The sequence below is a fragment of the Ahaetulla prasina genome, chromosome 9 (genome assembly GCF_028640845.1).
Source record: "Ahaetulla prasina isolate Xishuangbanna chromosome 9, ASM2864084v1, whole genome shotgun sequence".
NCBI lineage: Eukaryota > Metazoa > Chordata > Lepidosauria > Squamata > Colubridae > Ahaetulla > Ahaetulla prasina.
In genome coordinates this window covers 21503188-21529831 of record NC_080547.1, presented here as the reverse complement: position 1 = coordinate 21529831, position 26644 = coordinate 21503188, and positions in this window count along the sequence as shown.

The following is a 26644-nucleotide window of genomic DNA, read 5'->3' as shown; positions in this document are numbered from 1 at the left end:
TCAACCATGAGCCACTCAGAATTGAACTCTTGGAGTGCGCAGTGAGTTAGCCCTGCAGTACACTCTGTGTGTTTCTCTCTCTGTGTGTGTATGTGTGTACACACACATACATACATGTGTCTGTCTGTCTGTCTGTCTGTCTGTCTATCTATCTATCTATCTATCTATCTATCTATCTATCTATCTATCTATCTATCTATCTACCTACCTACCTACCTACCTACCTACCTACCTACCTATCCATCCATCCATCCATCCATCCATCCATCCATCCATCCATCCATCCATCCATCCATCCATCCATCCATCCATCCATCCATCCATCCATCTATCTATCTATCTATCTATCTATCTATCTATCTATCTATCTATCTATCAAGAGAGCATGTGTATATCTGTGTATATATATATATATATATGCATGTGGATATAAATATATTTTGTTTTGAGAGCAGGCAGCAGAATTTGCTTTACAGTTTTTAACTGCAATACAATTTTTAATGTGTGCCAGTGTGTTCACAGTAAAAAAAAAAAGGTGACAATAAAGGTTATCTTATCTTATTATCTTATCTTGCTATTGCTTGGTAGAACCTCGGTGGCACAACTAGAAGCATCGTAGCTACAGAATCATTCTCTCTTTGGACCTCTGGTAGAAACAGCAGCACAGGAAAAGTCTGCTGCTTCAGACACAGCTACTCGCTCAATCTGATAGAAGTGCTGCTGCTGCCACCAACAGACCAATTTCAGGAGAGCTCCTGCACCACCTGGCCCTTTGAGTCTTGAATTAACATTCAGTGTGCGTGGGAGGGGGAGGGGGAGAATAGCTATCTTCCTCCTTTCCAAACATTGAGGTTATAAGGGCATCCCACTTTAACGCACAGGGTGTTTTCCTAGTGCTTCCCAGAGACACAAGCAGAAGAGATGCAAACTGTTCCGAGTTAGGCTGTGGTTGGAAGAACTATTCAATTGTCTGCAAATCGCTTAATAGTGGGCAGTGACCAATCAGACCCAAATTAACAGGCACACAGCAGTAAAGGACATGCTGGAGGAAAACAAGCTTAACGCAAGCAGGAGCCAAGAAGCAATTTATTAGGAAGGAAGCCCAAAATAGGTCTCCTACTTCAATCTAATCTCTGTGGCTCTTCCAACCGCAGCTATTCTGACCCAGCCAAGAAGTCATCAAAGCAGCAATCACCTGGAACCGAAGCAGTTCGCCGTCTAAAAGCAATAAACGTGGCAGCAGGTTGCTACGTTTTCTTCTCTTGGTGTCTCTCCTGATCTTATTGCTCTCCATTCTTGAAGGAAAGGCTCCAGCCAAGTCATGGCGAGCTTCAGGACTTCGGGTCAGCTGATGGGCTGCAAGGGGACATACAACTATGGAAGGCCCATTGATCCTTAGGCAGCAGCTTGAAAAGCAGATGCATCATCTATTGCATAAGTGGCATTACGGTTAATGATCTGATTTCACTGACATCTAGATTAAAGCCATTTTTCAATGTCTAATTAATCTGAGAAGTTACGACCAGACCGAGTGAGTTGGTCTAAATGAGTGCACTGTAGGTTAATTCAAGTCCAATACTCAATCCAGGGCTCTGATTTGGAATCATATCTGATGGGCACCTGAAGCAACATAGTCCACAAGGAACAGACGCCACAACACTCTTTGAATTCTTTTCAACTATGGTTGGGGTAAAATACAGCTTTTCCCTAGGATTTTCACAGTATCCATTTGACAAATGCCAAAATGGAAATTAACAGATTAACAGTGTTGGAAGGGACCTTGTAGGTCATGTAGTCCAACCCCCCCCCCCCCCCCAAGCAGGAGACCCTACACCAGGGGTCTCCAACTTTGGCAACTTTAAGACTTGTGGACTCCAACTCCCAGAATTCTGGCTGGCTGAGGAACTCTGGGAGTTGAAGTCCACAAGTCTTAAAGTTGTCAAGGTTGAAGACCCCTCCCCTACACCATTTCTGACAAATTGCAGTCCAACTCTTCTTGAAAGCCTCCAGGGATGAAGCTCCCACAACTTCCAAAGGCAACTTCTGTTCCATGGGTTGACTGTTCTCACTGTCAGAAAATTTCTCCTTATTTCCAGGTTAAATCTCTCCTTGTTCAGTTTCCATCCATTATTCTTTGTCTGGCCTTCAGATGCTTTAGAAAATAGCTTGAGCCCTTCCTCTCTGTGGCAGCCCCTCAAATATTGGAAGACGGCTATCATGTCTCCCCTGGTCCTTCTCTTCACTAGACTAGCCATGCTTAGTTCCTGTAACCATTCATTGTATGTTTTAGTCTCCAGCCCCTAATCATCCTGGTTGCTCTTCTCTGCATTTTTTCTAGAGTCTCAACATCTTTTTTTATAGTGTGGTGACCAAAACTGGATGCAGTATTCTAGGTATGGTCTTACTAAGACTTTACAGAGTGGTATTAGTACCTCACTTGCTCTTGATTGTATTCCTCTGTTAATGCAGTTTAGGATTGCATTGATTTTTCTGGCTGTCCACTAAGACGCCAAGATCCCTCTCATAGTTACTGCTATTAAGCCTGGTTTCATCCAGTCTGTATGTGTACTTTTGGTTTTTCTTGCCTAAGTGTTTTTTTATTTATTTGCATTTATATCCCCCCCCCTTTCTCCCAAGACTCAGGTTGGCTTACACTATGTCAAGCAATAGTCTTCATCCTATTTGTATATTATATACGAAGTCAACTTATTGCCCCCAACAATCTGGGTCCTCATTTTACCTACCTTATAAAGGATGGAAGGCTGAGTCAACCTTGGGCCTGGTGGGACTTGAACCTGCAGTAATTGCAAGCAGCTGCTGTTAACAACAGACGGCATTAGTCTGTTGAGCCACCAGAGGCCCAGTTTTTCTTGCCTAATTGTTGTTCCACCTCCAGTCTTCCTCTACAAGGTGCATTCTTGCCTACTTTACATGACTTGTCTGAAGTTATTTAATTACAACTAGCTCATGTAATTCACCTGCCGCTGATATACGGGCACCAAAGCGAAACTGAGGCATAGTGTATAAACAGTGACGTTTTTCAGTAGGATCCTTTTAAGCAACGCCCATATTATTTCAATTTTAATGCAATGAACATTTCCGTCGGGAACGATGGAGGAAGAGGTGAGGTAGGAAGCAGCGCTTACTTTCAAAACTAAGCCACTTTCACACTCTAAGGGGAACTGTATCTGCTGGTATTTGGATGGGAATTGTTCAGAAAAGTCAACCACTGCAGAAAGCCACAACTATTCTTTACAAAAAGAACCTGTAACCCCTTATTTTATTTTCTGGCAACTCAGAATTACAGACTTTCTTTCACACTTTGAGGGAGTCGGCATGCTGATTCCGCTTTAAAAATGATAGCATTTCGGCCAGCCGGTCTTTAGGATAGTTGTAGCGAATGGATGTCAGAGCATTCCCTACCTCTTTTACAGAATGTCTATAATAACAGTGCCAAGAAACTGGGCATTAACCACTGCAAAAGTAGGACAATCGTTTTCATGGACTAGTGGAGGTTGCTGTAGATATTCGCTGGGCATTCTTCTGTCCTACACAGACTGAGCTGTAAATACAGACACAGGCCAGATGCTAAAATTACTGTGCAAAAGGGTATCAAATATACCTCCAGCTCAGCCTGATGAGATTCCAATGCAAATCTGCATTTTTTTGAAACTTACCACCTGTGCGCTCATGTAAGAACGTTAAGGCCTGTTGGCTTCTCTCCAAAAACAATCATGAATGACTTAGTAATCATCTCCATCATCCCATTCACAAGGGATGCTGGTCTGGTTTTTATAGTCGCATTTGAATATCCCATATTCAACGCTGCCCCGCTCATCTATTGGACAACCCCTTAAAATAAATGTTCAGCATGAATCAAAACTGTTTGTTCTTTTATGTCAGCAATGCGCAATTTTCTTTACCCCTGTTTTATTTTATTTCATTTCATTTTTATTTATCAGATTTAGATAAGGTCCATCTGACTGTCTTAAGTGACTCTGAACAGTTTACAAATAAAAGCTGTAAAGGAATACGATTAAAAACAGAGTTAAAACTGAATTAAGAAGTTAGAAAAGGCTCCCTTGAAGCTTTCAAGTTTACTTACTTTTATTCCAATTTCTAGGAGTGTAAAAATGGTGCCGTTTTGACTTTCTATGCATATACATGGGTCTAACCAAGGCTTTCAGAATAAGAGTTGGAAGGGACCTTGGAGGTCTTCTAGTCCAACCCCCTGCTCAAGCAGGAAACCCTATACCATTTCAGATTAATGATTGTCCAATCTCTTCTTTTTTAAACAAAAAAAAAAACTAACTCCGGGTTTCCTCAAGGTTTTAAACCACCAAACAAATGCAACATTACCTTGCTGAAGTCCTTCACAACATTTCTTGTTAAACCGAAGTTCCAAAAGTTGGGAAACTTTTTCATTAATATCCAGCAGGCTCATTCTTACCATAACAGAAAGTTTGCTTTAAAGTTTGCTTTCCCCGTGGAGCATCTTCAGATAAGACTGTGTTACAATGCCCAACGTTTGCAGCGAGCTCAGCCAATGACTGTTCTTATGAAGGATGATTTGACTTGTAATTAGAAGTCTTCCAGAGCAGGGTCTCCAACCTTGGCAAAGCCGGCTGAGGAACTCTGGGAGCTGGAAGTCCACAAGTCTCAAAGTTGCCAAGGTTGGAGACCCCTGTTCCCGAGAAACCATGAATACATCGTGCCAAAGTTAAGGTCGTGCATTCCTTCCTTTGCTACCCAGAAAAAAAGTTGGCCTGAACTCGGATCTTAGTTGCAAGACTAACATTCCAAAATTGTGACTGCATATATAAACAGCCCTGACACTTTATTTGAACTTCATCACACTGTTGACAGTTCGGCTTAAATGTTGCAGTTTTACAAGACATTTGTTTCCCGAGATGAGTTTGCTAAATTATTGCAATATAAAGGAAACACTTAGCCCTCCCTGACATTTACTGACTCTTGATAATATACAACCCATATTCCAATTTCCGCTGTGACTGTACTTGGGTGGTAAGTAACACAACCAAGTTCTTCTGCCTTTTCAGGGGGCAATGATGAGATGCCTTTTTTTTCCGGTTTGTCCAGCGGATTCCATAAACTAGATCTGTGATGGCGAACCTACGGCACATGTGCCACAGGTGGAGCCATATCGGTGGGCACGCGAGCTCAGCTCCGGCATGCAGGTGCGTGCTGGCCAGCTGATTTTCGGGCCTTTGGGGTCCACTGGAAATCGGAAAACATGCTTGGTTTCTAGCCTCTGGAGGGCCTCCGGGGGGAAAAGACCCATTTTTTGAACTCCCCTAGCTCTAGAGGCTTTCTAGGAGCCTGGGGAGGGTGAAAACTGCCTTCCCTAATTGCCAAGAGGCCCTCTGGAGGCCGGAAATGGCCTGTTTGCCAACTTCCGGTGGGACCGGAAGGCCCATTTTTCGCTCTCCCCAGCTCCAGAGCCTTTCTAGGAGCCTGGGGAGGGTGAAAAATGGGCCTACTGGGCCCACTGTGCCATCATGTGCCAAAAGTGGGGGGAGCAGGGGGGTGGGGTTGCATGCACATGTGGGGGGCACATAGAATTATGGGTATGGGCACATGCGCACATGACCCCCCGCGTGCTGCCCCCATTTTTGGCACGCGATGGCAAAAAGGTTAGGCATCACTGAACGAGATAGTCTTTCTCTTTCCTTAAAATGGAAATAAGGCTCTGAATTTCCACTTATGCTGGCAGTTACAGCAGTTGGTCTTGGCCACGGGTGTCAAACTCAGGGCCCACAGGCCAGATCCAGCTCTCAGGGTGCTTAGATCCGGCACACGGGGCCATCCTGGAAAAAAGCAAAGGACCAGCCAACGGTGTTTCTGCCATTCCCTTTTGGCTACCACAGGGCTATCAAAACAAACTAAAAACAAAACGAAAGGAGAACTGTTTCCCCTTTTGCATTTGAGCATCCAAGAAGGGACAGGAAAGGAGGAAGGGAAAGAGGAAAGACAAAGAAAAAGAAAGGAAGATGGGAAGGGAGCAAGGAAGGAAAAACAAGGAAAGAGGGGAAGGAAGAAGAAAGGAGAATGAAGAGGGAGGGAGGGAGGGAGGGAGGGAGGGAAGGAAGGAAGGAAGGAAGGAAGGAAGGAAGGAAGGAAGGAAGGAAGGAAGGAAGGAAGGAAGGAAAAGGAAGGAAGGAGATTATAATGAGAGAGAGGGATGGTCTCAGAAACACACCTGGCCACCACAGTTGCCCCCGACACAAGTAACACTGAGTTGGCTATGCCCACCCCACCCACACCAACCCTGGCCCCCTCAGGTCAAACACAACCCTGATGCATCTGTCACTGAAATCAAGTTTGACACCCCTGCTCTAGGCAAACTACCTATAAGGAAAAAGCAGGATTCTGAAGCACGTCTTTAAAAAAAAGAAATGATCAAAATCATTTAGAAATGGCCGTATTTGCATTTCCAAGCATGACTGTTCCTTGCAACGAGTCTTTGGAACAGCAACACTTTGCCCGATAAAACGACTTCCTCTTGTGATGCCACGCAACTGTGTGTGTGTCGCTTAAAATCAGATCCTCTTAAGTGCCCTTGTCAAAGCCTGAACTCTTCCCCAATTTTGCTTTGAACAAATTGCACTATTTGCCAGGCATTGTCTGTTTTGTTACGATTGCAAAATGCTGCCAGGTGTTGAAAATATGAAGCATCATGCAAATATTTTTTAACAATTAAAGGTGATGTGCAACAATGTTCTGTGCTGGTGTTTATCTGCCATTTGGAACAGAAGGCAGAAAAGCTGAAGGAGCAGCCCCATACAAACTATACTTAGCTTTTGTAAGAGCTAGACTCATATGCCATCATTCCTTCCAGTGTGGGGTACCATGCACTGCACACCTTCTTCCAAATTCTCCCCACAGCAGCCCTGCGAAGCTACTTGAACCGAAAGAAAATAATTGGCCCTAAAATGCCAGTGAACATAGCTGACTGTAGTTGAGTAGAATATGAATTTCCAAAACCTAAATTGTGGACATGTGATGCAACCCCCAGAAAAATATGGCATACTTCACTTAATCCTCCAAGAAAAGATGGAAGGCAAACGAGGTCCAGGCAGAAGAAGAACAACATGGCTTCAAAATCTAAGGGCTTGGTTTGGACAAAACTCAACAGCACCTTTTTGTGTGGCTGTTGAGAAAAATAGGATCGCCAACATGATCGCCAACATCCAATGACAGATATGGAAGAAGGAGGAGGAGGAGGAGGAGAAGGAGAAGGAGAAGGAGAAGGAGAAGAAGAAACAACCCTAAATTCAACATTTCAACTGAAACACCCTACAGCTGTGGCTGAGTTCATCTGCTGTGCCTCAGTTCAATCAGGTTTGTGTACATACAGCTGGATCAGAACTTCCTTATCGCCTTAAGGAAGTTCTGGTCTATCTTTACATACACAAGATGGCAGGGTTCTCCTGGTCATGTGGCTTAGCAAACTCAGTGGTGCACATCCTTCCTGCATAATTGAGATCTTCACCCCTCCAGCATGACATCCTTTCCTGTTGCAAGATGAACCACTTGGGATGAATCAAAGTTTGTCCAAAACCACATTTATCTACCCGATACCAATAACAGATTTTTTTTATCATCTTCTGAAACACAGGTCTGTGAACCATATTCCAAGTCTAGAACCATGCATGGCAGCTGAAGTCAATGCCAAAGGCACACGGAACGCTGTTACCTTCCCACCAAAGGTGGTCCCTATTTTTTCTACTTGCATTTTTACGTGCTTTCGAAACTGCTAGGTTGGCAGAAGCTGGGACAACTAACAGGAGCTCACCCTGTTACATGGCAGCACTAGGGATTCGAACCGCCGAGCTGCCAACCTTTCGATCGACAAGCTCCATGTCCCAGCCCCTGAGCCACCACGTAGCTTAGGTTAACTACTCCACATTTTGAGTACCACGTTATGACGTGCCATTCCAATCTGTCTCATGTTAAGGCGTGGATGAAGGGGGAAAGGTTCACCATGGAAAGGTTGAATGCTTTTATTGTCAGAGGGCAGGAAATGCAGAAGTCTCCAAAGGTGAGTCTCCAACGTATTTCGATTCCGATCTATTGTACAGGAGAAAAGCTCCCACACACCTTTATGTTTTATGGAATCATTTTGCATTGCTTAAAATTTCTGGAAAGAGAAAAACCATCCTCTAGACTGGGAAAAACACCCACTCCATTAAAAAACAAAAAACAAAAAAACCAAACAGGTATTATATTGGGAGAAAATGCCATCTTTGAGCAGATGATAAATGCTTCTAAGCAGTGTAATAAAGGGAAAACTATTCCACTTTATTACACTTTTATTAATTAAGAAGTGGAATCTCTTTAACAGTATGTAGAAAAGACTTTGAGAGATAACATAGTAATCAAGGATGTGATCTTACCATAGATATGGCACCTCTATTTGTCTGAAAGCTTTAAAAAGAAGTTTGTGTGGTGGTGGGGGAGAGAATGCTTCCAGGAGGTTGGGGGTCTGCTCCATCAATTAGAAAGTATGTAGGTATAATAAGTGTATCCCGCTCAAGGCACCTTTTTTAAGAAAAAATTGGCTTATGATTTAAACTGAATAGAAATGGAAGGCAAAGAAGAGACAGATTAGAGAGCATGTTGTAAACGGAGAAAGAAAAGAAAGGAAAAGAAAACAGCCCCACCAATTTCTAAAAAGTATAGAACAAGGAAGTCTATCCATGAGCTCAAGAAAAACAAGTAAATAAATAAGTAAGCAACTTTGGTTTTAGATTACAAGAATGATTTTTGTCCATTTCTCCTCTCCCCACCCCTCCGGTGAATCCAATTCTTTGAGAAGGGCTCCTAATAGACTCGGTTGGCCGATCCACGTACAATATTCACGAATGGAGTCTTCAGTTTCTGCAAACCTTTCAAAACAATGCTTCACCGACTCATTGGCTAAGTTCACGCATCCCACTCTCTGTTTCCGAAGCCATAATGCCACTCATGAAAGAAATTTACAAACCAGGATTGACAGATCAAGGACTGACTCTTCTTACCATTGCCAAAGCCATTGCCAAAGAAGGAGCCAATAAAGGAGAGTAGTTGTAGCTCAGGGTTGAAATGAAGAGTCTTTGGTGCTCTCTGAGCTTGGATATTTTCTTGGAGATACGTTTCATCACCCAAACTAAGTAACATCATCGGTACTAGTTTAGGGGTAAGGAAATGTCTGCAACAAAACGGTTTGGAGCTCCCACGTAACACCTATCCTGCGCAGACTGCAGTGGCTACCTGTTGTTTTCCAGGTGCGCTTCAAGGTATTGGTTACCACCTTTAAAGCGCTCCATGGCTTAGGACCGGGCTACTTACGGGACCGTGTACTGCCGGCCTCTATCTCCCAGCGTCCGGTGCGTTCCCACAGAGAGGGACTCCTCAGGGTTCCGTCAGCCAAACAGTGTCGACTGGCGGCCCCCAGGGGGAGGGCCTTCTCTGTGGGGGCTCCTACCCTGTGGAATGAGCTTCCCCTCGGGCTTCGACAACTACCTGACCTTAGGACCTTTCATGAACTTAAAACCTATTTATTTCGTATGGCTGGACTGGCCTGATTTTAAATTCTAAATTTTAAATTTTAATTGAATTTTGATGGGTTTTAAATTTCTGTAATTTTATGGGGTGTAATGTTATTTTAAATTTTCTGGCAAATTTGAATCAGTTTTTTAAGGGTTGTTTTAATTATGGTGTATGTTTCTGTTTGTATTTTATTTGCCTGTTCACTGCCCTGAGTCCTTCGGGAGAATGGCGGTATATAAATTAAAACATCATTATTATTATTATTATTATTATTATTATTATTATTATTATTATTATTATTATTATTATTATTATTATTATTATTATTAAAACAACCAAGCTCAGAGAGCATCAAGAATAAGGAGGAATGTCGGGATAAAGAATATTGATAAGTCAAAAGCTGGACAATTATCACATTAGTATTATGTGATAGGTAGGAACTGTATTGGTACTGAAAGTAATTTTCACAGACGAAGCGATTTACCTGTCTGAATTTTGAGAGACTGTACATATTTATATATCAAACATGAACTTGATGGAAACGTTTGAACCAGAAAACTCGCACTATGTCCAATGTTTTTAACTGTATATTTAATAAAAAAAACTTTTTAATAATAATAATAAAAAAAAAGAATAAGGAGCATTGGATATAATGAATATTAGAATGAGAGATAGATCCTGTAGAGGAAAGGCTCCCTGGAGATTCTGCCTTTAATGACAAGCTGAGAGCACACAGGAGATGAGTTCCACCGAAATCATTGGGACATTGGCTTCTTCAGGACTGAAGCAGCAGTTCAATACCCCACAGGTAAAGTCTAAAATAGACTTTGGAGAGACTTCTTATGAAGTGTGTCTCACCGCAGGAAGGCGAAAAACAGGTTTCTGCATGCTTCTCATTAAGAGAGCAATAATTTAAACCTAGACGGAGCAAACTAAGATTCTAAAATTACGACGGCGGACCCCCTACTTGATGCAAAGTAAATTCTCAAATAAATCTTCAGCTTAGGGTTGCAAGGGGGAATTGCTTTTGGCTTCTTTCGAAAGCTTCTCCACATGGTGATAATGTTTGCTGCAATATATATGTATATGTATGTAACTAGGAACCTATCTTAATCATAATTTACTACGCCTAATTTAATGTGCCACAAATTTATCTATCTATCTGTCTATCTATCTGTCTATCTATCTGTCTATCTATCGTCTATCTATCATCTATCTATCTATCCATCCATCCACCCATCCATTCATCCATCCATCCACTCTGGATTACTATCATCTACCTCTCTGCTACTCTTTTAGATCTTTCCCTAAATGAACATTCTGATATTTCCCCAAACATTTATCCTTTCTTATACTTAAATTATAAATCCTCCAACAATGTGCTCAGAGAGATCAAATCCTCCCTACTCCAGAACCTCACTCTTGATTTATCATCAGCCAGATTTCCTAGCAAGGATTTATGAAAAAAATACTTCATTTAATAAGAACTTTAATGCTTGCTAATATTTAACAAGCGTGAGAGGTCTTCTTTCTAAACCACAAATCTATGTGGAGCCTGGTTGTTATGGGAGTCCTAAAAGACTTCACCGATAACGACATTCATATTTCAGTGTATCAACTTCTTAGCATCACAATCATATTTTATCTAAAATGTTATATCTCAACCCAAAATCTAGACAACATAGTTATGCATCAACAGCATGAAGGTTCCCCTTGCACACATGTGATAGTCATTCCCGACTCTAGGGGGCGGTGCTCATCTCCATTTCAAAGCTGAAGAGCCAGCGCTGTCCGAAAACGTCTCCGTGGTCAAACGCCAAAGGCACACAGAACGCTATGACCTTCCCACCAAAGGTGATCCCTATTTTTCTACTTGCATTTTTTGTGTGCTTTCAAACTGTTAGGTTGGCAGAAGCTGGGACAAGTAACAGGAGCTCACCCCGTTACGCAGCACTAGGGATTCGAACCACTGAACTGCCAACCTTTCAATTGACAAGCTCAGCATCTTAGCCACTGAGCCACCACATTCCCTTCATCAACAGCATACTAGGCTCTAATAAATGCTATAGTTCTGGCAGGACTCTGATGGAAAACCGATGTTGAAGGGGAAAAAAACAGGGAATGTATTTAAATGTCTGTTAGACTTACACATAGAGGAACTGTCACAAAAGATTGGACAGGTAATATTTCCAAGAGGAATACTGATTATCGTTAGCTAAATTCTCCACGAACTTTCTTTTACAAAGGGAATTGAGAGCAAAAGAGCATCTCACTATTAATTTTAATAGCTTAGTTCTTTTCCATTTTTATTCACTGTGGCTGGTTCCCTGTTGGTTTTTCACCCAGCACTGATCAGATGATCTAGTTCTGCACTGGACTGCATTAAATATGTTGGGTATTATTGCAGATTGCAAAATATCAAATACTGCTAAGAGCAGCAGAAAAACTGAATGATAAATAAGATATAATCTGAAGTCTTGGTGGAAAGCCTGAAAAATATCATAGGACTTCTCCTTGAGAAACTGCTCCAAAGGGAATGCAGAAAAATGCTTGACTCTTGTCTTCCTTTGGGTGGACACTGACTACGTAAAGAGAAGGTCTTCACAACCAGAAGGTGACTAGAACATGCCTCACTGATGTTCCTTTATCCAAGAAGGACCTCTGTTTCCTATATTGGTTTCCATTTTGGAAATGGATCTGCATTGTTGTATACATGGCACGACCCATAACAGAGCCCTAGATGCATCTGTTTTCACTTACCATTCAGCTGTTCTACTTAAGTGGCCAGATTGAAGAAGTAGCAGCAATCTTTCTTGTTTACAAAGAAAAGAAAAACCGAGCCCCCCCCCCCCCAAAAAAAAAAAGTATCAGGCAAGTCAATGGGGCAAGTGTGACAATGGTAGAGGAAGCGGACCAACCCATGACAGATTCTCAAATTATGGAATCCATTTTCCCCATGGTTTTTAGACATCTTGATCATTAGATCTGTTTCTTCCCAAGCTACTTGGATACTCAAGTCCTTTGTTGAATGTTATAGTTGGAGATACGGTCGGGACGAGTGGCTCAGTGGCTAAGACCCTGAGCTTGTCGATCGAAAGGTCCGGCAGTTCAGAGATTCGAATCCCTAGTGCTGCTAATGGGGGAGGGAGCTCCCGTTACTTGTCCCAGCTTCTGCCAACCTAGCAGTTCGAAAGCACGTAAAAAATGCAAGTAGCAAACGAGGGGCCATTGGTGGGAAGGGAACAGTGTTCTGTGCACCTTTGGTGTTTAGTCATGCCGGCCACATGACCACGGAGACGTCTTCGGAGGGCGCTGGCTCTTCGGCTTTGAAACGGAGATGAGCACCGCCCCCTAGAGTCGGAAACGACTAGCACATATGTGCGAGGGGAACCGTTACCTTTACCTTTATAGTTGGAGAAAGGGAAGGAAGTGGAGGAGGTAGAGGTGGAAGATCTCACAGCACCAACTCTAGAGGTTAGTTATGTGACAGCAACATACCACTCAAAAACCCCGTGAGAATGCTAACAGGGCTGAGATGACCAGATAAGAAGAATAGAGAGGAGGAGGGCTCTTTCCCTATTTCTACCCTAAGTCATTTCAGAGCAAGGAAATAAAAATTTCAAAACAAAACATAGGGGAATCAGTAATTACCAAAAGCTTTTGTGTTTTGCCAGCGACAGGGACATATTTCTTCTGCCACGGAACACCACTGATGTCAGACGCTGGTAGGAGGTGGATTGTCTTATGACTTTATACTAGTTTTCATGGCAAACTATATATTGTAGTCTTGACAGCTTAGGGAAAGAAAAACCAGCAGGGAAGGCGAAAAAATCAGTAATGTGGGAGGAACAGACCAAATACATATCTATCCGTCCCGAGACAGGATATAGGCTAGTTAGAGACATGCTGACCAAGGAACCTAACGCCACCCACAGCGAAGCAATTTCTTGAGCTGCTGTGCCATCTTAAGGGAAACTTAAGACGACTATAAATGGAGCCCTTCCATCTGTGCTTTGCTGTATCTCCTCCCACTTTAATTACTGTACGGTACTGAGAGCCTCACTTAGGATACCATAGGTGTGGAAGAGTGGGCATTGTGGATTTAGCCCTGAACATCCTTACACGTTGGTGGTACAAACAGGAAGAAATTTGGCTTTGAAGAGCAAGCCTGAAAATGATACCGCTAAGAGGCTCTGCAGGAATGCAGGAGCCTATGAGCAGGCTCTCCTCCAAAAAAAGAGGAAAAAAAAGGGGGGGGAAGAAGGGGATGCATTTTGCACCAGGAAGTACAAGCCAAGAGAAGTCAAACTAAAACTTGCTTACAGGGAATAATGCAGAGATGCAGAACAATCCTTACAAAACAAGTGATTTGGAAAACAATAACGCCCATCTGAAGATTAGGCATCACTTCCCAAGATTGAGTGGTATGAACCACTTTCGAAAAGCTCACTTTCTTTGGCCCCCTGATTTGAAGGACTTGAATGGACATGATTTCACACAAAAGTACAAGTTCTCTCGTGAGACCCTAGATAAAGACAGGTGTTTTGTTTGGAGATCCTCCCAGTTCTGTACTCAGTAATCTTATTTATATACCTCAGCCAGACACAAATACCTTATAGATCCCTTCTCGCTCCCAGTTCCCAAGTACATTATTCTGTAGCTGGTTAATTTTTTGCTCCCTGACCCAAGGCAGATCTTCCTGCAGCCTTGAGGACTAGACCAATGCTTGATCTCGCTGCTTCCTAATTGTTACTGCTGGGTTTTTAGTCTCCACAGTCTTGTGGCCAGCACATAGTAGTCTTAAAACTTAAGTAGCCACTGAAGAATTTGACATGCAGTGCTAAGACCAACAAACTTCACAGCCAAGGAAGAAACCATGTCCCCAAAAAAAATAATGTCTTTAGTATTTTACCCCAGAAAAACAATAAGACCTTCAGGTTGCAATCTACTAGAGATGCATGGGACAAAAGTCCCACCAGTAGCAAATGCATTTAGATATGCATCTGGCAGAGAAAACTTCTTGTTTGTGGCTCATCTCGCTCAATCTTTTAATAGTATTTTAGATGCTGGCTTGGTCTTTACAGCAAAAGGATGAAAGCAGTGCCAAATTCCCCAGGCAAGTTTTGGTGGACTAGTAACCCAGTTTCCTGCCATCCTATCACTTGTGCCTTCAAATATAACCACACACACACACACACACACACACACACACACACACACACGTAAGTTTAATTACTCCACTGTAGAAAGGAACAAGAATAGCTTTGGCAGAAGATCTACACTATCGCCCCAAAAGATACTAACAAAACCTCCGGGAAACATTTTTTATAGGACACACAGACAAGAGCTTTGGAGTTTGAATGGCTATACATTTCAAGGTGCCTTCCCCTCTCTTGCCTCCCCAGACTTTGAAGTAGAAAATCAGGAGGGGAAAAAAAAAGACATCCCTCTTAGATCCCACAAGCAATTCCTGGTATCATAAGGTGAGGAGGAGAACTGCTGGTATCATCATCACAAAAAATTATAATCAAGAGCAGACGTTGGTAGAGGAAGTGGACCTGATCAGCTCTCAAATCTTGACCCCTTGGAAAGCACCCAAGCTTATTAAATATATATATATATTTAATATATTAAATATATATATATATCATACTCTGATTTCAAAAAGGAAAGGGGAAAAAAAAAGAAGCCATTCTGATCTATATTCAAGAAGGAAAGGGGAGAAGAGAACTAACCCTACACAAACAAAAGGAAAACAAAACTGTGGAGCACAGAGATAATTACCCAGTCTCATAACTTCCAGCAAAGGAGACAAGGATGATAGATTTGGGTTACCTTTTGGCAATCACAAGCATTTTCATCCACAGATGAAAACCTGTTGGATTCCTCAAAAACATAAACGCCCAGGAACCTCATGCTCCCAGAGCAGAAAGTTTGAACAGGTGGATGTCACCTTAAGGCTCAGGTGGACCACAGCTTTGGCACTTTGGGAGCTGGGCGTTACTTTAGTTTACACACGAAAAGCAGAAGTTATTCCAACTCTCTAATTCCACAGGTGACCTTCCAACAGCCCAGATCCAAGCCGGTTTTATTATCCCACCTCCAGAAATGATCCCGGATCTGCTTTTCCTAAGCCAAGGAGATCGCAGCAAAAAAACAAAAACAAAACTGTGCCAGGATTCAAGTTTAGGGCAGAGGATTTTTCTCTTGTTTCTGAGCTCTCCTGCAAACAGACATACACACATACATACACACACATCTTCCTTGTTTTTGTTTAAGGATGTTGCTGATCCCTGAAAGCAAACCAGACCGCGTCATATTCCTACAGTCGCACTAACCCTACAGGCTTCTTTCTGCTGAAGCAACCCCCTCTCCCCCACCGCCAAAAAAAAAATAAAAATCCAACCGAAGGCAATTTTCTCTGCCCTGGCAAAATCGCACGGCTGTTTCTCGGCGCATCCAAGAGACACCGACACCTGAACAAAACCCACGGAGTCGCCCGAGGGAAGGACCAAACCTCTAACCAGCAAATCCACTTCGGGGGTGGGGAGGGGGGGGCTCAGCGCTTCGGGGTCCCCTTATGGCGGAATAAAGGCTCCTTCAGAAAATCCATCCCCCCCCCGGCCGAGACTTCTGAGCAAACGTGGAGAAGACAAGAAGGGGCCGTTGCTACGTCCAGCCTTCCGCGACCACCCTTCTTCTCCTCCTCCCTCCCTCCCTCCTTTCCCTCTTCCAGACGTTACGGAAAAGGGCACCTTTTAAAAAGCCTTCTCGAATCCGCTTTTCGCCGTCGCGGGGAAAGCGCAAAAACTCGCGTTTTGTTTTGTTTTTTTAAGGAGAAGGCGAAGAAAGGAAGGCGAGCAATGAAAGGCGGGCGCCCGTCAGCAGTTCCGAAAAAGGAGAAAACCCCCCCCCCCAACAATCTCTCCTCCTTTCTCCGTTTCTCCTTCTCCTCTCCGGAGCGCGGGGAGAGCCAGAGAAGGGTGCAAGAACAGCTCCGGCCAGAAAGTCGCCTGGAGTTTCTCCCTTTTTTTTTTCTTTTTCTTTCTTAACGCAGGTCGGCGGGGCTTCCTTCCCATCAGCCAGAGTCCGCGATCCTCCATCCCCCGCTCGGGGGAGGAGGAGAAAATATAAAAAGTAAGTAACCCAAGGCGAGGACATCTTCCCCAGGTTCCTTCCTTCCTTACCTTGGCTGAGAAGGAAGAAGCAGAGCAGAGCCAAATCCGCCTGAAATGCTTTCATTCCTCGCAGTTGGGGAAGGGAGAAGAGAGACGAAGTTGCGCGCTCGAGCTCAGCCACAGTTGGGAGCGCTCGCCCAGCGCCCAGCGATCCTCCCGGCCGGCGCGCCTCGGCTTTTTTTTTTTTTTTTCCTCCCGAGCTTCCCCGGCTTGTCAGCGGCGGCGGTAAAACAGAAGCGGGAGACGGCGGCTCAAGCGGAGCCGGAGCGAAGCAGCGAGAGCGGCGGTAGCAACCAGCGGCGGCTCCTCAGCCTTTTTCCTCCCTTGCTGCCCGTCGACTGGCGAGCTGGCCGGCCTCGTCGCTCATGTACGCGCTCTCCGCCGCTCCATTCCCGAGCTCCGAGCCTCGCCGGCCGCCTCCTCCTCCTCCTCCTCCTCCTCCTGCCGCGAAGGAGCTCCTCCTACCGCCGCTGCCTGCACAGACTGACGGACTGACTGACGCGGCGAGCTGGGTAGGTTTTCAAGAGGAACTCCTGGCCAAAGGAAGGATGGATGGAAGGCAGGCGGGCGGGGTGGGAGCTGCCAGCGTTACAAGTTTGGAGGAAAGCATCGGAGGCAGAGAAGCTGAGAGCCAAAGCCAGCCGGCCTCCGCCAGTCTCTCCTCCCGGTCCCAGCGAGGAGCGAACCGGCCGCTCGGGCTCAGCGCGTCTGGGGGTTTCGGAGGGTTTTGGGTTTTTTTGCGCGCGGCGGAAGGTCAATGGGGCTCTTCTCAGCTGGCTCGCAGGAAGGGCCACCCGCGACCCGCGACCCGTGACCGAGACTTGAGGTGGAGGGTCTCCTCCCTAGTATAGGTCTTCTGCGTGAGCAGGGGGTTGGACTAGATGACCTCCAAGGTCCCTTCCAATTGTTACTGTTACTGTCCTCCTCCTCCGGCCGCTCTTGCCTGGGCGAAAAAGGCGGATGGGCAGCCCCCTTCGGTTAATAACCGCGAAGTGTGAGTGCCCACTTTAGAAATGGCTTCGGTAAAGCCAAGCTTGGAATACCGTTTTGGATGGCCACCATGTAAAAAGAAAAAAAGATGCTGGGGCACTAGAAAGAGTGCAGAGAAGAGCAACAAAGATGATTAGGGGACTGGAGGCTAAAACATATGAAGAAGGGTTGCAGGAACTGGGTATGTCTAGTTTAATGAAAAGAAGGACTAGGGGAGACATGATAGCAATGTTCCAATATCTCAGGGGTTGCCACAAAGAAGAGGGAGTCAAACTATTCTCCAAAGCACCTGAGGGTAGAACAAGAAGCAATGGGTGGAAACTCATCAAGGAGAGAAGCAATCTAGAACTAAGGAAAAATTTCTTGACAGTTAGAACAATTAATCACTGGAACGACTTACCTCCAGAAGTTGTAAATGCTCCAACACTGGAAGTTTTTAAGAAGATGTTGGATAACCATTTGTCTGAAGTGGTGTAGGGTTTCTTGCCTAAGTAGGGGGTTGGACTAGAAGACCTCCAAGGTCCCTTCCAACTCTGTTATTCTATATGCATGTGAAATCACAATTTCAGAATACTGTGTTGTGCTTCACAACCCGTTTGTGGATTCATTGAGAAAAACAATTATCCTTTCCCCCACCCCCGTGCGTGAATAAAAGAGAAAATATATGGAAAATGTGCAAACATTAGGAAAAATCACTTGCAAATAGCATATGTTGATATGCACGCTCAGAAAGGAATCTAAATATATTTATCCGAGGATGTCGCGAGTTTGACGCCACTGGTGTAGGGTTTCCTGCCTGAGCAAGGGGTTCGACTGGAGGACCTTTAAGGTCCCTTCCAACTCGATTATTCTGTTATTCTGTTAACCCTGGGGAAAAAAGTCAGTGAGATGGAAGGGCAGCTGAGGGAGCCTTATTAAGCATTGCCTGCTTCCAAGGTAAACATACCCCCAACATAACACAGGCATACACAATTCTCCAAAACATGCACAAAGTCCATTCAGTCGACATTTTTCCCCCTCTCCAAATCCAATTTCTGATAACTTAGTATGTCTGATATTGTTGTTTTCAAGGAAAGAGATCCGATAGTGTTGGACTGTTTATAGACTGACCTAGTCTATAAAGGAGGATGGGGTCTCTAGGGGTCTCTAGGAGTGGCAAGGCAAGCCTGCTAGCCTCTGCCCTTAATTTTTTTTTTTTTATTTACATTTATATCCCGCCCTTCTCCGAAGACTCAGGGTGGCTTACAGTGTATAAGGCAATAGTCTCATTCTATTTGTATATTTACAAAGTCAACTTATTGCCCCCCCCCAACAATCTGGGTCCTCATTTTACCTACCTTATAAAGAATGGAAGGCTGAGTCAACCTCGGGCCGGGCTTGAACCTGCAGTAATTGCAGGCTGCTGTGTTCTAATAACAGGCTGCTGTGTTCTAATAACAGGCTTCTAACAGCCTGAGCTATTACGGCCCCATAATAAATATGGGTAGTTCTTAATTTACAACAGTTCATTTAGTGACAGGTGAAAGTTACAAGGGCACTGAAAAATGTGACCTATGACCCTTTTTTCATAGTTACCAGCTTTCCAGCATCCCACTTCTGATCGTGTGATCGAAATACAGATGTCTGGCAGCTGTTTCGTATTTATGAGCTTTGCAGTGTCAAAAGATCAGATTGGGACCTTCTGACAAGCAAAGTTAACGTGGGATTCACTTAAATAACCATGGCTAGAAAACTGGAACAAAGTCACTTCACAATTGTCTCGCTTAACAATGGAGATTTTGGGGTCAATGATGATCGTAAGTCAAGGATACCTGTATAAGGTAGAAGGCAGGGATTTGGGAAGGGCCTCCATTTTGGACAGGTTAAAGGTTCTCCTCGCATATATGTGCTAGTCGTTCCTGACTCTAGGGGGTGGTGCTCATCTCTGTTTCAAAGCCAAAGAGCCAGCGCTGTCCGAAGACGTCTCTGTGATCATGTGGCTGGTATGACTAAACGCCAAAGGTGCATGGAACACTGTTTCCTTCCCACCAAAGGTGGTCCCTATTTTTCTACTTGCATTTTTTACCTGCTTTCAAACTGCTAGATTGGCAATAGCTGGGACAAGTAATGGGAGCTCACCCCATTACGCGGCCCTAGGGATTCGAACCGCTGAACTGCTGACCTTTCAATCGACAAGCTCAGCGTCTTAGCCACTGAACCATCACATCCCTTTTTGGACACATTGCTCCTGCTAAATCCCTTGTGATCTTTTCCTAATTGACTTTTTTTTTTTAAAAAAAAAGGTTGAGTTTGGCCACTCGCTGGACCTTTAAGTCTAACGAAGGGCAGAAAAAGGACAGCTGGAAACTATTTTTTTTTTTAAAGCAGGTAGTTCCACCTTCTCACCTACTCATCTCTGGAAAACAGACCAGCGTAGGTGCCACCGTCTCCCTGGTGCTGCAGTGAAAGAAATGGCAGTTAGAAGCTTGACTTTGGCTGCAGTGGGACAAATAAGCACATTTGATTCTGGCTCTTCCCCTCCCACTTAATAATCCTGGTTCTCTTTTGGCCACAAAGCTTCTTCTCATGTATTCAAAGACAAGGAAGAGGCTAGAAAATGATACTTCTCCACTCCTCTGATTACAACAAAATACCTTATGCCACCAGACTTGAAATCCTGGGTTTAGAAAATTTAGAACTCCACCGCTTTCGACATGACCTGAGTTTAACTCATAGAATCATATATTACAATGTCCTTCCTGTCGAAGACTACTTCAGCTTCAATTGCAACAACACACGAGCACACAATAGATTTAAGCTTAATGTGAACCGCTCCAATCTTGATTGCGGAAAATATGACTTCAGTAACAGAGTTGTTAATACTTGGAATACACTACCTGACTCTGTGGTCTCTTCCCAAAATCCCCCAAGCTTTAACCAAAGACTGTCTACTATTGACCTCAACCCATTCCTAAGAGGTCTGTAAGGGGCGTGCATAAGAGCACAAGCGTGCCTACCGGTCCTGTTCTATTGTTTCCTTTTCACTATATCCAATTAATATAGTTATTACCTACTTATGCTTATATATATGCTTATATATTGTATAGTTATTTCATGCTTATGCTTATATATACTGTTGTGACAAATAAATAAAAAAATAAAAAATAAAAACTATAATCTGAGTATCTTCGACAGTAGCCTGTCAATCCCCGGACACCTCACATTCCTGGAAAGTAATCGCAGGTGACTTAACTTGCTTAATTTCTCTTGAGACCATCCTGAGCTCATGAAATCACCTTTCCTGGAAAGCACTGCTGGAAACTGAGTGCGCTTAAATTGCGCAGTTGCTCAGATCTAGACAGGCCGTCCTTGACTTAACAACAGTTCATTTAGTGCAGGGGTCTCCAACCTTGGTCCCTTTAAGACTTGCGGACTTCAACTCCCAGAGTTCCTCAGCCAGCTTTGCTTTGCTGGCTGAGGGACTCTGGGAGTTGAAGTCCGCAAGTCTTAAAGGGACCAAGGTTGGAGACCCCTGATTTAGTGCGTATTCAAAGTTACGACGTCACTGAACGAAGTCGTTTATGATCGTTTTTCACACTTACGACCGTTGCAGTATCCCCATAGTCACCTGATACAAATTGCAGAGGGCTTGGCAACTGACTCCTATTTATGACGGTCTCGCTGTGGTCCCCTTTTGCCACCTTCTGACAAACAAAGTCAATAGGGAAGACAGATTCGCTTAAACACTGCAGTGATTCACTTAACAACGCTGGCACAAAAGGTCGTAAAATAGAGGGGGATTCACTTAACAAATGTTTTGCTTAGCAATTTTGGGCTCCATGGCTGTCGCAGGTCGTGGACTTCCTGTACAAGAGTTGCTTTGCCCTGCCAGACTAGCCTCACATGGAAAAATAAAATCCAGGAAATAAAGATTTTTCCCCCTGATCGTTGTGTCTCAAGGCCAAAAAAACACTTCACCTGTTACATTTTTTTCCTACCTGCTATGATAGACATATTAAGCTTGGTAGCTTATCAATCACTTGTTGGGCCTTAGTCAGGTACATACCATAAATCTGTTTATACATGCTTATCCTCTCTTAAAGATGTTGAGCCAGTCACACAAATGTTATCTTTCTCACTCTAAGAATGCATTTATTTATTCAAGGACTCATCTGATTATCTGGGACTTTTATAATGGGATAATGAGAATTACGGTTCATACCAGGTTTTTGTTTTTTGTTTTTTTGCATTACGGTTGGGAATATAATGGCATTTTTATTGTTAAATGAATGATAGACTTAAACAAAACAAAATAATAGTTATTAGGTTATGGCAGGTTGTATATGAACCTGAGTTATCTCTGATATTGAAAAATTGAATAAATCTTTCAAGAACAAGTGAACCAGCTATGAAAATTCAATAAAATAGAAATGTCTGGTGCTATTTTTGAACTGTATGTAGCAAGTATCAAATGAGAAAGAATGTCTAGACAAAGAGAAAGCACCAGTCGACATTTCCCCCCCACCTCCAAGTCCAATTTCTGATAATTTAGTATGTCTGATATTGTTGTTTTCAAGAAAAGAGAACCAGCAGTATTGGGTCCATTGGACGGAGAGGGCAACAGATTTTCCAGATTTAAATTATAAATAGATTCCTATGTAAAACACAGCCAGCTTTCCAACTGACCCTTTCTGAGTGGGTCCTGATTTCAACCCTCTTCATTTCCTTAATTTATTTTGAGGGTGGCTCAGTGGCTAAGATGATTGAAAGGTTGGCAGTTCAGCGGTTCAAATTTGGCGTTGAGTTGTGCCGGCCACATGATCATGGAGACATCATCGGACAGCGCTGGCTCTTCGGCTTTGAAACGGAGATGAGCACCGCCCCCTAGAGTCGGAAATGACTAGCACATATGTGCGAGGAGAACCTTTACCTTTACCTAATTTCCTGGCAATGTGGCCATTGACCCAATTGCTGGGAAGCGAGGAAAGTTGCAGTCCCAAACATCTGGGGGAGAGCAAATTTTAATTATGTATTTAATTTCTACGCTGCCCATGTCACTTAAGTGACTCTGGGTGGTTTATAACTTCATTAAAACACTACATAAATACACGAACAGAAGCATACCTTAAAACCTGAATTTAAAACAAGTTAAATGATTAAAAAAAAATCATTAAAAAATTCAAAAGGCTAGAAGGTTAATAAGGGGCAGGAATGCCCTCAGGCCACCAACTATCCCCAGGGCTGGATCATACTTTTAGACACGTCCCCCTGCCATTCTAACTGGCAAAGCCAAATTTTAATTCTCTTCCAGAAAACCAGAAGAATGGAGGCTCGGCTCGCCGTGGTGGCACAGTGGTTAGAATGCAGTACTGCAGGCTATTTCTGCTGACTACTCACTGCCTACAGTTCAAATCTCATCAGGCTCAGGATTGACTCAGCCTTCCATCCTTCCAAGGTGGGTAAAATGAGGACCCAGACGGTTGGGGGCCATAGGCTGGCTGTGTAAACCACTTAGAGAGGGCTGTAAAGCACTGTGAAGCGGTATATAAGTCTAAGCGCTACTGCTATTGCCTCTGGAGTTAAGATGGTCCACTGGGCTGAGGCAGCAGCTTTTGTGATCGAGGCCCAAGTAATGATTACCAAACACAATTCAGTCCTGAACAAACTTATTTTATTAAAACAGCTGAGAATTAATTCACTCTCAGCTTAGTCCAAAACAACATTCTTCATAAACAGTCCTTCGGCCTTATCACCAACCTTTGTTGTCTTTGGCTTTCTTGGCAAACCCCCCACAAAGTTCAAGAGATGCTGACAAGAAGCAATGGAATCAATGTTGCTTTTCTACAAAGAACCCAATGGCTTGTTGCTGCTCTTTTAACCTTATGGGAAGGGGCAATCATCTTCTGCCCTTACTCCCAAGTTGTCCTTTTTGCTTCAGCTGCTCTTGCCTTCTGGCAGCTCTTCACATGTGTACACTAGGAACAGGCTCCTCCTGTTCCTCTGCCTCTCTGCTGTCCGCCTCTGGAAGCTCTGGAGTCAGCGCATCGCTCCCAGATGGCCCTGGCCCCATCTCTGCCTCTGACATGGAGCCCTCGTCCAGGCCTTCCCCTGACTCCAGGATTGGCCTATTGTCCTTCCCAGCCTCCTCACTGTCTGACTCCGCTGCCAGGTCCGCAGGCTGCTGGCGGACCACAACAGCAGCTAAGAAGGCCCTTCTCCTTGATCCCATCAATCAAATCTCCTTGACCAATGGGATACGCAGCACATCCTCCCTGCTCGACAGGGTGGGACAGGCCAATGTCATTGGAAAAAAATAAATCCTCAGGTATTAACTTAAACATCTGGTCCATATGCATGACATCACAAATTACCCAAAATGTGTACTTTGCATGGTTCTGTTATCGATGTATTGTGTGTGCATTATTTGTAGGACTATGTTATGATGCATGCAACATTGCTTTTTATCTCCCAGAGATGCCAATCCATGTTGGGGAACTGCTTCGGAGTTGTGAAAGTTCTACCAGCTGCTGCAACTGTTTTTTTCTTACTTGTGGCACTAGTGAAAGAATCCACAGCTGTTGAGAGGCTATAGTTCAGTAATTCAATACCTCCTTTGCATACAAAAGACCTTCAGTCTCGTTTCTGACCCAAGTCAGTTGGGAAAGACCTAGCGGTGAGGTTTTGAAGAACCCAAAGTCTGTTCATTAGCACACCACACTACGTATCAGTTCAACCACATTTTAGCGTGTTACGTGAAATCAGTGTATTGTGTGAACCCAGCAAAATGAGTAAACCGGGTGGGTAAGCATGTTGAGTGGATACAGGCATTGCTCGTCTGCAAATTATAAGTACCCTATTAAAAGACATATTTGCTTTTTTTAAAAAAAAAGAAGAAAGAAAGAAACCAGGAAATTTCTTTTTTTAAAAAAAAATATGATAATCTAAAAAAGGTCATTCATTTTCATTTCCTCCTGATCTAGTATTTTTATTCAAGTCCAAATTTAATTAGGCAACTTATGGGCTAAAACGTGCACGATTAATAATTAAATGTGCCCTAGTCACCATTTTTTTTAAGGGTGTCTTAAAGCTCTTCAGATACGGTAAATCTACCACTTCTTCTGTGTGCCTGATTTAGCATACAGAAGAAGCATTTATTAATGTATTAGACCTACGTTGTTTAGGTGTATGTCAAATATAAAGGTCACAGTTGCATCTATGCTAATCCCTAACCTTAATATTTTGAAGAGTGTAATTTGGAATGTTCATTTTAGGTTGGCACTTAAACCTCTTTAGACAAAACATCATTTGGAAAATAACTGTTAAGCTCTGTCTGCATGCCAAACCACAGACTCTGGGTAATAAAACACAAAGGCTGCATACACACTCAGCACTGTACAAGGATGCAGAAACTTAAAAGCGATTTATATTGGTGTAGGCATTGACAACCAGTATCCGTTGGGTTGCCATTCAGAGTTTAAAAACCATTGGCCTAGACAACAGATTTGTTGATATTTTGCCAACAATTATGACTGGCATCTTCAGAGGCAAAATGGTTTTTGGAATTAGCTCCAAAAATGAGGAAATCAGAAGCTCGCTTGGACAAGGGGCCAATCAGGATTCCACTGCACAGACCAACCACCAGAACTTAGCACAAAGATCATGAGGAATCAGCATTCCAAAAATGACCAATCAGAAGCTGGCCTAAACAGAAGGACAATCAGGAACCAACACTACCAAATGACCAGTCAGGATCAGGCATTAAAAAGAAAAGAACTAATCAGATCAGCACTCACTCTCCTGCACCAATCAGAAACCAACTAGCTAAACACCAGTCAGCAGCCAGGACTCTTGGCTAGAAAGACAGGAGCCGAATGAGTCTTTGTTCAGTTGTCTATGGAGGAAACTATTTTGCTTCTGAAAATGCCAGCAAATGTCAGGAAACCTATTGTTTAGACCAGGGGTCTCCAACCTTGGTCCCTTTAAGACTTGTGGACTTCAACTCAGTTCCTCAGCCGTCAAAGCTGGCTGGGGAACTCTGGGAGTTGAAGTCCACAAGTCTTACAGGGACCAAGGTTGGAGACTCCTAGTTTAGACCATGGTTATTAAATCCTGAAGCCCAATACTACCCAACTAAAAATGGCTTGTTTGGGTTGAGCTCAGTTGACCTAGACTCTATTTGTTGGGTAAACAGTTTTATCATCAGAGATATACTTGTTAATGGGGTATGACTTCAAAAATTATGTTGTTGTTGGTCGGGTGTGGTTGATAGACTTTTTTTGAAGTCTTTGGGTAATAGATGAAATGGAAAAGAGAAAGAAATTGAGTTCCTGAGTCTTATTCTAAACATGATTAATTTAATAAGTTGTGTGAATACAGCTATTGCATTAACCTTGCTATAGGTTTTAGCATTGCATGCAGCAATTTCGGTTTATTTAATACTGTGGTTCACTGGTGGGTTTCAATTTTTTTTACTACCGGTTCTGTGGGTGTGGCTTGGTGGGCATGGCATAGCTCAGTGGCATGGCTTGGTGGGCGTGGCAGGGGAAGGATACTGTAAAATCTCCATTCCCACCCCACTCCAGGGGAAGGATACTGCAAAATCCTCATTTCCTCCTGAATAGATGGGACTTGGGAGGCTGAGAATAGATGGGGGCGGGGCCAATCAGAATGTTTACTACTGTTTTCCGAACTACTCAAAATTTCTGCTACCGGTTCTCCAGAACTGGTCAAAACCTGCTGAAACCCACCTCTGTTGTGGTTTACTAACATGGCTTAGTGATAAGAATTTCAGCATTTGATAGGTTATATACGGGAGAAAGTCTTTCATTTGCAATTGTATCAAAGCAAGTGTCTGGTCCTTTTTTGTACCCTAGCAGGTACTAAACCTGCCCAGTTATGAAAAATCAGTTCAGATGTGTTTCGTAGTAGACGGAGGGCTTAAAAAT